At 34.9% G+C, this 14929-nt stretch overlaps 1 protein-coding gene across 1 annotated transcript in view; it reads left to right on the top strand.

Annotated features, from left to right (window-relative positions):
* The first annotated feature begins 7147 nt into the window (after window positions 1-7147).
* The window catches only part of FILIP1 (filamin A interacting protein 1), a 261103-nt gene continuing 253321 nt past the window's right edge, over window positions 7148-14929 (top strand). The window contains exon 1 of the mRNA XM_051997281.1: window positions 7148-7695. The gene's annotated coding sequence lies outside the window, so the exon portion shown is untranslated. The remainder of the gene's footprint in view (window positions 7696-14929) is intronic.

Below are 14929 nucleotides of genomic sequence, written 5' to 3'. Positions count from 1 at the left end.
GTGCCAGGCACATAATAGTCATTTTAAAATTTTTACTCCCTTTGCTTCCCCTTGGAAATTCTTCTTCTTTCAGATCCAGCTCAAATACTACTTCTTTTTTGATTAAGCTTTCCCTCATTCTCTAGTCAGAAGAGATCTTCTCTTTTCTGAGTTGTTAACTTTGTATACATTTCCCTACTAGACTAAATTTTAAAGTCTCAAAAGTAAGGATTATGTCTTCTTAAAATCCTTCCACTATCTATTACAATAGCTTTATCCATTTAGTTCAATAAACTAAATAAATAATAGAATGCTCTTTTTTTTTCATTTTTGATAAAAAAACCTTTTATGAAAAATAGATCAAACTATGAGCAGAGTTCAGTTCTAAATGAAGAAAAGACCAAAAGACCTGGATTCAGGAAGACAAACTCATTTTTGCTTTGCCATTATCTAATTGTTTGGCTGTACATAAGATGCAATTTCTCTGGGCCTTAGTTTCTTTATAAGATAAGGGGGTTAGACTAGATTAAATGTAGCAATGAATGGGAGAGGTTTGGACCAGCTGTTGTGGGGAATGCAAATGGACAGATAGTAAAGATGCATAAAAAGATTGTTGAGCAGTCCTGAGGGCTCAGCTGAGGGTCATTAGCATGAATCTAAAATTCCATCTCACTTGAAAATTCTATAATCCATGATTTTTTTCTTTTGAATTTTGGTTTTATTGTTGACTTGGGGTTCATGGGATTGTAGAATATAAGGGGTAGAGGATAACTTAGAGGTCTTCTGGTCTAATTTGATAAACAAATATAGCTGATAGATTAATTTCTTTTCTTGATCATATCATGGATTGGATTTTCAGAATTTGGTTACTAGTAAAATTTGCTCTTTGAGATGTGGCCATTATTCTCTCTGCTCTACCTAGTCTTAGTACTTTAAAGATCTTTGACTCTTATCTCTTTCTTTGCTGGAAATACCTAATTAGCCTATATAATTCTTTATTGTACAATACTTCAAGTATACTGCAGATTTTATAAATAACAATTTAGATTTCTTACTTAAAAATTGAGAATGGTTTATTTTCAGAATGACTCACTGGAGTCCTTATGGTTAGTCCAATTTTATCTTCTATAGTACTCAGTAGGAGTTCAGTTCCATTGAACTGTCTATTTGCTGAGCTGATCATTGAGCCTCTTTCACATTCCTTCTTCCACTCCCCTTCCAAGGGTATAGAATTTCATATATGTTTCATAGTGTAAAATTTTTTGTTAGAAGCAAATGTGTTACAGTGTAATGAAATACATAATCACGGAAAAACAGCAGATACCCAGTGGATAACAGGTTGATCTCTCTACTTGCCAAGAAGACATTTTAACTTATGCCTTTTGGTATCCTCTGATAGCTTGTCCCAACCATCATTTATTCTTACTTTCTAATATTCAGTCTTTGTCTTTTTACTGGTTTCTTCTCTGTTTTTTACAAATGTAGCCCAACTCCCCATGCCCCTTAAAAACCTTACTATCCCCCTTTAGCTGTTGTTCTATATCTCTCCTCCCTTTCATGATCTAATGCTAAGAAAAAGTGGACTGTGCTAATTGTCTCTATTTTCTGCCCTTTGTGGTCAATTTTTTTAAAAAATATCTTTTTATTGATAGAACGCATGTCAGGATAATTTTTTACAGCATTATCCCTTGCATTCACTTCTGTTCCGATTTTTCCCCTCCCTCCCTCCACCCCTTCCCCTGGATGGCAAGCAGTCCTTTACATGTTGAATGGGTTGCAGTATATCCTAGATACAATATATGTGTGCAGAACCGAACAGTTTTCTTGTTGCACAGGGAGAATTGGATTCAGAAGGTATAAATAACCCGGGAAGAAAAACAAAAATGCAAGCAGTTTATATTCATTTCCCAGTGTTCTTTCTCTGGGTGTAGCTGCTTCTGTCCATCTTTGATCAATTAAGGCTCTCTTTATCGAAGAGGTCCACTTCCATCAGAATACATCCTCAAACAGTATCATTGTCGAGGTATATAATGATCTCCTGGTTCTGCTCATTTCACTCAGCATCAGTTCATGTAAATCTTGCCAGTCCTCTCTGTATTCATCCTGCTGGTCATTCCTTACAGAACAATAATATTGCATAACAGTCATATACCACAATTTACTCAACCATTCTCCAATTGATGGGCATCCATTCATTTTCCAGCTTCTAGCCACTACAAACAGGGCTGCCACAAACATTTTGGCATATACAGGTCCCTTTCCTTTCTTTCTTTTCTTTTTTTTTTTTTGTTAGTAAAGATTTATTTATTTATTTGTTTGTTTTTTAATAATTTTTTATTGATAGAACGCATGCCAGGGTAATTTTTTACAGCATTATCCCTTGCATTCACTTCTGTTCCGATTTTTCCCCTCCCTCCCTCCACCCCTTCCCCTGGATGGCAAGCAGTCCTTTACATGTTGAATGGGTTGCAGTATATCCTAGATACAATATATGTGTGCAGAACCGAACAGTTTTCTTGTTGCACAGGGAGAATTGGATTCAGAAGGTATAAATAACCCGGGAAGAAAAACAAAAATGCAAGCAGTTTATATTCATTTCCCAGTGTTCTTTCTCTGGGTGTAGCTGCTTCTGTCCATCTTTGATCAATTAAGTCTCTCTTTATCGAAGAGGTCCACTTCCATCAGAATACATCCTCAAACAGTATCATTGTCGAGGTATATAATGATCTCCTGGTTCTGCTCATTTCACTCAGCATCAGTTCATGTAAATCTCGCCAGTCCTCTCTGTATTCATCCTGCTGGTCGTTCCTTACAGAACAATAATATTCCATAATGTTCATATACCACAATTTACTGAACCATTCTCCAATTGATGGACATCCTTTCATTTTCCAGCTTCTAGCCACTACAAACAGGGCTGCCACAAACATTTTGGCACATACAGGTCCCTTTCCTTTCTTTAGTATCTCTTTGGGGTATAAGCCCAGTAGAAACACTGCTGGATCAAAGGGTATGCACAGTTTGATAACTTTTTGAGCATAGTTCCAAATTGCTCTCCAGAATGGCTGGATGTGTTCACAATTCCTTTGTGGTCAATGTTAATGAATGGATGGATGCTGTGGCTTTGTTGTGATTATGAAATCAATATTTCTGAATTATTAGGTTTCTCCTTTGAGGTCCTGACTTGTATAAAATTGAACTTTCTTAATCTTCATTCAAGAAACAATATTTTCCCCCTCAGCTCTTGATGTGTTGACAGCCTGTTAATGATATCTTCTAACTCTAGAGAGGATTGTTGATCATTTCTGCCTTAGACAAGATGATGTCTGGGGTCCCTTCCAACTCTGAGGTTCTGTAATTCTTTTTTTCAGATAGCTTGAAAGCTTTCTTTGTAGCCAAGTATGTAGAGGAAATAATCTACAACTTCCTTCACCTTTGCTTCAGTGTTAGAATCAAACAATAAAATTTTAAAACAATGCATGTTTATAAACCCACATCCTTTCCAATCTCTGCCTCCAAATCAGTAAGCATGTAAATATTATTCCTTGTGGTAAAAAATTTCTCCTCTGCTCCTCATTAATGTATGCCAAATTCTTCACTTAAAAAAAATTGTTCTACCTTTCTGTATGTAAGAAGGAAAAGTTTCATCACAACAATTGTTAGAGATACAGAGATGATCTACCAACCCTGCTTGTTTATCCATTTATATTTTCCCCCCAGTGATAGCATTAATCTGTTGTCTTTTTAAAGAATGCATCATCATGAATCATCCACCAAGTTGGGAAATCCAAATTTAGTTGGAGGTGACTGAACTCCTCAGAGTGATAACATTAGGGTTGTGGGAAGAGAGCTGCAATTGAATTTTAATGAATTAACAATATGAAAATCTGAAAAAGCAGAGCACTTGTTGACCGTACACAAAGCACAATTTTATAATAGTCTTTGATGGCCCCACTTCCTCTGTGGATTTTGTCGGAAATAGCTTTTGTCTGAATAATTGTTCCCAGAGGCAGAGAGTCTTCTTAGTCTTACTAAATCCGCTAGTAATATTTCTGCTTGTTTATGCATTTTTGAATTTGTGGTATGAATAATCAGACAGATATCAATTTGTATCAAGAGTTAAGAAAATGAATTAGTCTTAATTAATTTAATCTAAAATGTATGAAATAATTAGCACACAATACACAATACTTAGGCAGTTAGATGGCATAGTAGATAATAGTAGACCTGGAGTCAGGAATTCCTGAGTTTGAATCCTGTTTCAGACTTTTACCAGCTGGATGACCATGACAGGTCTGTAGAATGTTGATAATAATATTAACTATGGCCCAGAGTTGTTGTGAAGCTCAAATAAGATTACATACATACATACATATATATACACATATATACACACACACATACATACATATGTGTATATATATGTATATACACACATACATATATATGTATATGGAATATTTTGTAAAATTTACTATGATACAGATTTTGATTTTATTATTATTATTATTATTATTAGTAGTAGTAGTAGCAGCAGCATTAATAATAGTAATAGTAGTGGCAGTTGTAGATTGGTTACTTGTTAGGTAAGTTGGAATGAGAATTCTTTTCAAGATATGGCTAGTACTATATGGTTTGCTGAAATCTCTTCCAAGTCTGAAATTCAGTGACTGGGCTATTAAAGAAACAAAAGCAAAAAGTATAACACCATTTTTTCCTCCCCCAACTCCTTCCCTGACTCCAATCAATAATAGTAGTAAAAAGAAATAGGTACTATATAAGGTTCAAAAAAGGAATTGTGGGGACTATTTCTCCAATAAAGAACTGAAGAAAACTACAATAATTATCTGGATAATTTAGGGATAAACTTTAAACTCACCCTCTCAACTGAATAATGATGAAACCAAAATTGAGTTTTTTTTGGTTGTTGTTTTTTAGGGCTAAGGGCTTGATAATCTTCGTAATTGGTTCAGTTCTGTGCTTTATTTTTGACTGTGCAGACTTGTCATGAAAGTGAATTGTTCCTTTGTGTGAAGTGATGAATTCCCTAAGGTATCATTTAATGTCCTGAAAGAGCTAATTTTCTAAATGATTCCCTTGTGTCCTAGAAGACTCAGTTCATTTCACGTGAGCAAGCACTTTGTCCTCAGAGACTAGTCTATTTTTTGCAGTTTCTGATAGGCTAAGATTCAGAAAGGTTGAGATAAGAGTCTGAATAAATGTCATTGCAGGCGGGTCCGATAGCAAGTGAAGGATGAAGGATTCTGATTTTACTGAGATTGAAAGTGTTGTTACAGCTAGAATTAAGACTTGCCTGAGCTGAGCTGGAATCTTTGCACACTCAGTACAAACCTTGAAGTGAAAAAAACTTTATTCTGAAGATTAGTATGTGCTTTTATGCCAAGTTCACCTTAGGCCTATTATGGTACAATGAAATATTGCCAGATATATGAAACAATGTGGTATAGATGAGAGAGAAGTGGCCTTGAAGGCAGGGAGCCCTAGATTCAAATTCCATCTCTGTTACTTATTTATGCTGTGTAAACTTGAGTGGGTCATTTAACCTCAATGTTTTTTCAGGCAATCGTTAGGACTACTCTACTAGAGCCCTAAATTTAGAACTAAAAGTGATCCCAGTGGTCTAATATAGTCCAAACTCCTTATATTATTGGCAAAATGTAGAAAAATTAAGTTACTTGCCTATTGTCACAGAGATAGTAAGGAGCATCAGGACTCCTGATTCCAAATTTAGGAATTCCTGTTGTACCATGCTGCCTTATAACATATATGGTCAACCCTAGGAAGTTGGGGTATGGATGGGAATTGATAACACGACAGATCCTTTGTACAGCATTCTATGTCTCTGAATCAAGATAATGTCAAAAGTCTATGGTAGCTTCAATCTGCTTTGATAGATGGTCTCTGTTCTACCTGAAATTACATGCCAACATGAAGTTCCCTCTAAAATAATAAACGATCAGGAAGTATTCATGGAATTCTTTAGGAGGGATATCTATCAGGACAACATTCTAGTTGGTCTACCCTATCACATTCTTTCTGGTTTTCCCCACTACTTATATTCCCTAAGGCCTCTGATCCCTGTGACCACCTGGGCTCCACATGGATGTGCATGACCACTCAAAAGGCAGTTCTAATTAACTATCTAATGATATGCTTAGTTGATGAATGCTCCTTGTTCAAATATGATCCCAGATGTGAAGATACCAGATAAAGCAAATAAAGACTATGCAGCTGGACTGGATATATTCTTAGAATGAAAGTTTTAGATTGAATCAAAATGAGCTTTGGAATCTCTGAAATCATTATATATGGAAGTTATTGAATCATAAAAGGACCTCAGAGGCTATCTATCCCAAACGTTTTTTTTAAAAGGGAATAAAACTGGTTTATTAAATCAAGTAATTTAAATACCAAGGGAAAATAGTAGCTAATATTGACACAGCACCTACTATGTGCCTGGAACTATGCTAAGTTGTGCTAAAGTTACATAGGTAGTATCAGTTTTAAGATTTGATCCCAGGAGTTCTGACTCCAGGGTCAGCATATCTTTCCATTTGATGCTGTCTCCTCAGGGATCCATAGAATCCTGAGGCTAATGTCTTTGTAGTGTCATACATATCTTCTTTTGAATGAGGAGGATCTGTATAATAAAGCTAAGATATCCCTGACTGACCTTTCTTTATTTAAAGAGAAAAGAGAGAAAAAGTATTTCATTTAACTATACTAAAAATAATCTTAATTATTATTTAAAAATCAAAACAGAAACTCTACTCAGTCTTCAGCCTTTCCTGATATGGCCATGTGAGTAATTAAGATTTGAATTTAGCTTTCATCTGTGAAATGGTATTAGGAAAGGTTCTCCTCTTAGTTTTTCCCAAATATTTGGAGATAAATTGAAATATATAAAACATGGTATCTTTTCTCTAACATTTCCTGAAGAAAAGCCCCATGGGTGAGAATGTGGTCCTGGTGAACTGCTGCGACCCCTAATGAATCTTCAGTCTCTTCTGAGAATTTCAAGCAGAAATCCCCAATGCTAGCCTGTACTTAGTGCTTCAAACAATAATTACCTCACCAGAGTGAAATCACTCGAAGACCATAAAAGGATTTGACAGTTTCCCCACGATCCTTCGCAGAGGCAGTAGCAAGGTTGTGCAGAGAGGGCTGTGGCCACTGATAACTCCCTCACTCAGCTGCTGAGGAGCTCAGAAAAGCCTGCTCCAAACTTTTCAGCTGTTGACAAGCTTGACTTGCTGAGAACACTGGTTAAATATAGCCTGAGCAAGCCCAGCTTCACAAAGTCATTGCTCGAACACTGTGGGAAGAAGAGAAGAAGAAGGAGAAACATAATCTCAGAACCAAACTGCCGGAGCCAAACAACACCTAGCAACAGTTGAAAAAACTTTTAAACAAAAGTCTGGGTGGGAGACTTGAGGTAGTACGACCTCCTGTCTCTGCTGATTGGGGTTCCAGGAAGACAAAAGTTCACCTCTTCTTTCTTCTTGATTCCCTGCATGATTTTTATCTGCTGCTTAGACAGACCTAGGAACTGGAAGAAAGAAACCTATTGCTGTGGATTTCACGGAGCAGGAGATTTTTCTTGGATTTCCAGCTAATTTGTGCTGTGGAACAATCCACCGGACTTCTGGAAGGATAAACTGTCACTTGCCAAAGAACCTAGAGTGTTGCTGTCAGGTAAGAAAGAAAAACTAATTACTTTTCTATGTGTGTTTTGCAATGGAGAAAATTTCTCATAGATTTCAGTTTATCTGATACTTCCTCTAAGTACTTACTGTTCTATTATATGTGATAAGTTTATGAATGATGCACTTTTGCGTATTATGGCAAAACACCCAGAAATATCATGGTCTCTCTGTTGAAAGAATCCCATACTAGTCACAAAGCTTTGGAGTTGTCTAGTTGTTAATTGAAATCTAAACATTGATTCCAATTTATTAATAGATAAAGATCAGACTATTAAAAAAAAAAACTCAGACCATTTTTACCTCCTTTCTCAATGTTTAGAGTGAATCACAAATGAAATCTTTTCTCTCACCCCAATCCCAGCAATCAGACTTTACAGTTGCTAAAACTAGCTAGCAGTTCATGTGGTAAATGAAAGGAAATTCCCAAATGGGGTCTGTATTGCTATACTCATGCCTTGCTGCTTTCTGCTTCTCCTTTGGCCTGATTCTCTGATTACATTGGTACACCTTGTGCTATTGGTTCTGACCTCATGACAGTCTCACCCCAAATGCTTCTTTCTGCCTAGTCTCTGACAACAATCAGTTCTGAATCACTTCTTGATTTTTCAGGGATAGGGTGAGCCTTGTTAAAAAAAATTTCTGAAAAGTTGTTTTAAACAGATTGTTTATAAATTGGCTTATTGTTTACACACAATTGTAACAGCCCATTCCTTTAACTCAAATGAAGTTGAATTGAAGTTGTTCCTTTCATAATTTTTTTTTCCTATTTTAATCTGAGTGAAACCTGAATTTTTTCCTGTGAAAAGGATGCTCTTTCTTGTTTTTGATTTTTTTTTTAAATCAAGAATTATTTCTTGAATGTTACCTATTGAGTCATACAATATCTTTCGGGCTATATTGGACTGTTGTAAACTATTGGACGAACTATAGGGATTCCTAGCTCTTTGTAATCATATAGGAGAATTGTTCCATAAAACAGGACCCAAGCCCTTATCTATGGTAAGCATGTTAAAATGCTAAGTACTATGAAGGATCAGACTGAAAAGTGGGAGGGACAGTGAAGGTTCTTGAAGGGCTCTTGGACTTCTCATTTTATAGCTTAGAAAGCAGAGATGTTAACTGATCTATTCCAGGTTCTAAAATCTTTTATTTAGAACAGGAAGAAATTGTCAAGACTCTTTTAACCACTCCTTTAGTTCCGTTTTACAGGTGAGGAAACAAAGGGCCTGAGGAGTTAAACGACTAGCTCAGTGTCACACAGGTAGCAAGTAGCAGAATTAGAATTCAATTGATTCTGTCAGGTGTTTTTCCAATTGTATCATGATAATATCTGTTTAGTCAAAGAAAAGTAATTGACTCTGAAGAATAAGTGTGTATGTGTTTGGAGATATGGAAATTCTGAATGAATTTTTCCATCTTTCTGAGGATAAATCAATTTTTAAAATTACTATTTTGGGAAAATCAGGGAATTTATTATATTAAATTCATTTCTAGCTATTCTTAAATAATTTAAGACTATTTAAAATTTAGGATTCTTTGAACTGTTTGTAAGGTGAATAAATCTAGTCATATACAACTAGTATATATCAATATCTTTTATCTATATCTTTTTAGATATCTATATTCACACTTGTGACAATATCCTTTAGTTATGAAAGAATTTTGAAAAGGCAAAACTAAATGCTTTACATTTCTACTTGTTTATATCTTAGGAAGGGTCACATTGTTGGCTTAAGTATGTGCACTTGAGCCAAATCTTACCATCGTTCCAGGCACACAATTCCTTTTGAAGTCCTGTGGAGCCGTGCATGTGTAACTAAACACAGAGTTTCACCCAAATTAAAGGCTAGGTTTCCTGAAAGCCAGGCTAACACAAATGCAGGTCTGAGTAGCAACACTATTGCTTTATTCTTATACATCAGAAGATCTCAAGTGAAACCACATGATTTAAAAAAAAAAAAAAAACAAATGAATGCCAAGATCACATAGTTTTACCATTCTCCTTGCATTTTCCCATAGATCATTAGTAACCCAGAAATGGCATTCTCCATCCCTTCTGAAATCTGGAAATGTGTGATTTCTTGGCATGAGCCAATGTATTGTCTATGTTGATTAGAATATTCATGAGTGTAATAGTAGGAGACAGCCTGAGAATCACCCATGATAATTTGTAATTTTTGATACAGATAGCTCATAGTTAACTTATTCTGTGCTTCCTTAACAATCTATGACTTTGAGAAATCAAGTCAGGGTTTACATTTTTGCAGAGCTTATTATCTATGCTTCCAACTATTCTGATTCTGGTTTTGCTTTTGCTGGACTATCTGACAGTGTCATAATTTTCACAACCAATGAGATTTGATAGAGCAGAGTTATCTTTGACTTCTTTGCCCCTTAACACTGCCCTGCATATTAAAACAGTTCCTAAGTTCTCTTAGTTTGATCTGTCTTTCTCATCCTTCACAGTATTTCCATTGCTAGTCCAGGCACTTGTTAGATTTTGCCTAGATTATTTTAAGGATCTTTTATCCATTCTCCTTTCTTTAAGACTCTTCTTCATTCTAATTCTTGTTGCATGTTATTGCCACATTAATGTTCCTAACACACTAATTCTACGTGTGTATGCACTCGCACACACACACACACACACACACACACACACATACACACACCCCTTCAGTAATTACCCATTGGCTTTGTCATGAACAAGAGGTAGGACCTTGGAAATTTCTATTAAGCACATTTCATTTCAACAAGCATTTATTAAGCACCTACTATGTGCTTTTGACATAAAAAAGTGAAAAAGTGCCATTTAGGAGCTTATATTCTAGTGGATATTAGTTTACATTTATATGGAACTTAGATTTTCAATATATTTTACACACATTATCTATCTTGATCCTCAAGTAATAATATTGCCTTATTTTTACAGATGAGAAAACTGTTCCTCAGAGAAACTATGAAACTTGCCATTCAACTAGTACATATCTTAGGCAGTTGATTTTTTGAAACCAAGTGCAAAATTTTGTCTTCATATCTATTAAATATTATTCCTTCCATTCAAAAATCTTCCATTCTAGCCTATCAAGATGCTTATTCTACCAACCAGACTATTAAATTTCTTTCCTAACTTTGTGAATTTGACAGATATTGATGAAACGTATGGAAGAGATTCTGGCAAATTCAGAACTTTGAAACACTTCCATAGAACTTCCCTTTCACATTAGCCTCTACATATTTTAGAGCTCATCAACCAGTCAATATTCAGTTATTATATACCTATCATATTTATGAATATAGATACAAAAAGAAAAAGGATCAATCTGTAACCTTTATGGAGTTTCCACTTAATAGCATTACCATAAAGCCTGTATGTTTCTATCTTGACTACTAGGATAGCAATAGAAACTTTGTAAAATGCCTTTCTGAAATCCTGGCATATAGTTCTTACAAGTATTTTTTTAATTTGCCACTTCAGTAACTGACAAAGAAAGGAAATTAACATTGTTTAGCATAACATATTCTTGATCTCTTGCTACTTTTTAGTCATCGCTTCTTTCTTTCCCATATGTTTATAAGCTATAAATTTAATAATTATTTCTAAAAATTTACCAATAATTGACAGGTTCATTGATCAGTCATTTAAAGTATTCACTTCTTTGCCTTAAAAAAAGACAAAATGTATTCCTCTCCAATATTGAAACATCTTTCTGTTATTTGTGACTCCACAAAGAGTATTGAGAACATTGTTCAAAAATCATGTCTATGAATTTTCCCCCTTCCTCAGTAATGTGCAATATAATTTGTTCCAAGTGATTTTTGAACTCATTTAGAGCAACAAAGAAGGGGAAAAAAGTATTTATTACGTAACTACTATATTCTAGGTTCCATGCTAAGTGCTTTATAAACATCTCATTTGATTCTAGCAACAACTCTAGGATGTAGATACTATTATTATTATCATCATTTTGCAGTTGAGGAAACTGAAGCAAGCAGTGATTAATTAATTGCCCAGATCAGACAAACTAGTAATATATGAAGCTGAATTTGAACTTTCTGACTCCAGGCCCAGTTGTTCTATTCTCTGTCTAGCTATTTGTTTTCTCTAATATTTGTCGCACTTTTTCATACCTTAATCTGACACTTAAGGCCCTATAGATCTGATCCCAAACTATCTTGTTTCATTTTATCTCCTATTACTTCCTAGTAGAAACCTGAAGTTTCAGGCAATCTGTACTACTCATCATTGCCTGGAATGATGCATTTATCTTAGACTTTTTGTTTATATTTTCATCTGAAGTTCCTCCCTTATCATACTTGTGATCTTGAATGTCAACATGGTAAAGTTCTTCTCAAAAAAGTTATTTGTTTTATGAGAAGAGGTGATGAAATATAGAAGAGATGAATCTGTACAGTAGATCTAAGTGTGTACTATGTATGTAGGGCCTATAATATAGAAAGTGTCCTGACTCTTAGCCTTTCACAATTACTTGGATCAGATTCTGTTCTGAGTTGCGTCCAGGTGACAAATCATGTCATTTTTGCCCTTTGCTTTTTTAGATAAAACATGAAGATCAGATAGTTTCTTTCTTATATAATAAAAGCAATTGTATCTGTGCTCACTAATGGGAAATCCTTCTTTTTCTATTTTAAGATGGGCAAGCAGCCTAAAATTACTCAGTTGAACAGGTGTCCATGAAGAACCACTTTGGGATTTTTCAATAAAATCTGTGAAATATCTAAAATATATTCCTTAGTAACTGATTTCTATTGTAAATTTATCTATTTATTTTTCAGAAGTAAAGTTGAACTAAAAGCTGCAAATTATTTGACTGCCTTTGATTCTTGAACCTGAATATTCTTTCAAAGAAGTTCTATTTGCATCAGAGTTAAAAGATTCACTTACAGCAACTTCACTAGTTTGAAGGGATTGGTAATTGGAACTTTGCATAAGGTTTCTGACCAGGGTTAGAAGCTTCCTTTCCAAGGGGGTGCTTTCTTACTGATAGGATTTACTTCCTTGCAATAACTGCTATCCCTGCATCTTACTTTGTGGTTTTCTTCCAGTCTAGACCATATTCTTGCCACCTAAAGGGTCTTGTCACCATTATGTCCTTTTCCTAGGGCTTATCTTTCCTCTCAGTTCCTCAGAGGATCAGCGCTGGAATCCTTTTCTGAGGGACAAACTATTTCTTCTTCCATTGGGATTATACTTTGTATCTGTGGTGAGATGGCCCTCAGCAGCCACCACATCATCCCCTAACTCCATCCCATTCAAATGAATTTTTTCAAAATATATTAATTTCCATTGTTAGATATATCAGCACCCCTTCACAATTATAGAGTGTCAATGCAGCTAAATCAGATTGAGATAATGTTGGGAGCCTAGCTAAAGACCATAGGGGGACAACGAGAGCAAAAATTATTAAGGAAATAATTTGCAAAAGTCTAAAAGTTTTACTACCTAATCTCAGATGTCCTCTTGGTATTTCATTAAATTCATGACATAAAAGCAAAGTTCAAACAGATACTTTTCTGTTTCTTAACTGGATTCAAGTTACATTAACGAGGATAAATCCTGGATGGGACATGTCAGAATATCTTAATGATATTATTTGGCTAGGGATTTTCCCTATGGAAAATGTTCTACTGCATTTTGCATATACATAGTTTCTGGATTTCTGAGTTCACACATCTGAGAGACAGAAGAATGTACGAATGGGCCTTATAAGCTTTTTTGGAACACTCTCTGTTGCTGGATACTATAGATACAGCTTGAACAATGGCCAACTATTCTGTATGGAATTTGTATTTCCCCAGGCCTCCCATATTACTCAGTAAATTCAGTTTTCTATATATGCAGCAACAAAGCCAAGAAATCACCAGCAGTGTGAATTGCTTAACATTTTCTGTTTTTAACACTTGTGACAATGTAACTTATTGATTCTGAATTTGTGGGTATTTCTGGAACAGAAGACATCAGTATGTCTAATGCATGACATGTGAGGATTTTTCCCCTGGGGAAGTATAGATAATTAGATATATCACTCCTCTCCCACAGGACTCTTTTTCTACCCAGAAGAATCTTAGAGCGTTTTGGTTTGCTTCGCTAAGTTGGTAACAAATGAAGAAAAGTTTTAAAAAGGCCAACCCACACATATGATATAATATTACCAAACAAAAATGGTTTCTTTCTGGTCCCATTCATTTTTCTTGAAGATAACAGAGAAATTATCATCTAAATCAAGGGTTCTAAAGTTTTTTCATGTCATGGACACCTTTAGCAGTCTGGCAAAGCCTATGGAATCTTTCTCAAAATAATGTTCTCAAAGGCAAAAATAAAATCTATGATTACAAAGAAAACAATAGCAGTGAAATATGTAATTATCAAAATACTAAAAAAAAAAAACACACACAGAACTACACCCCAGACTAAATACTGGATTACAAAGAAGAAATTTTCATTTGCATATTTATCTACACAATATCATAATAACCACTACAACTCAAGTTTGTAAAGAACTTTTTTTTTCCCAAAAATTCTATGAGGTGATAGGGAAAATATCATTTCTTCCATTACATAGATGAGAAAACAAAGGCTCTAACTTGTGTGACTAGCATTTGGTCACTTAGTGAATGTTCAAGGTGAGATTTGAAACCATATATCTTGACACCAAATGTGATTCTCATTCTATTTATGCCAGATTGCCTTTCTTTTTAACTTCCTATGTACCTACTTAACCATCCAGGTTATGTGACCTCTCTGGATCCAGCTTCCCCTTCTATAAAATAGAAGACTGGTCTAAGTTATGTCTAAGGTCTTTTATAGCTCTAAATCCTGTTTATCTTCACTTTATAGATATATTTCATATCTATGGTTTTCAATATACTAGTGATTTCCTGATGCTGCTAACCACATTTACAACAAATAAAAGTTAAGGATTTTAGTATCCAAAAGATGGCATTTCTGTGGTATATGATCAGGTTAAAGACTCAGTAATTTAATATAGTAGGTAATTCTTGAAAGGTCATTTTTATCTTTACTGATGGGTGTCTGGTTGACTGTGCAGTCAGTGGACTAACAGTTAAAAAAATCAATCACAAGAGTTTAAAACTATTAAGAAAAAAATTTCTTATGCAATAAATTTCTGAAGGAATTAGACACAAATGGGGGTAGCTTAGGAAAATAAGTTGGAGTTTGTCCTCTCCTCTTTCCCAACCCT

Source organism: Antechinus flavipes, chromosome 4 (genome assembly GCF_016432865.1).
Source record: "Antechinus flavipes isolate AdamAnt ecotype Samford, QLD, Australia chromosome 4, AdamAnt_v2, whole genome shotgun sequence".
NCBI lineage: Eukaryota > Metazoa > Chordata > Mammalia > Dasyuromorphia > Dasyuridae > Antechinus > Antechinus flavipes.
Note: the sequence above shows the minus strand (reverse complement) of the source record. Positions and strands in the feature narration are given on the sequence as shown.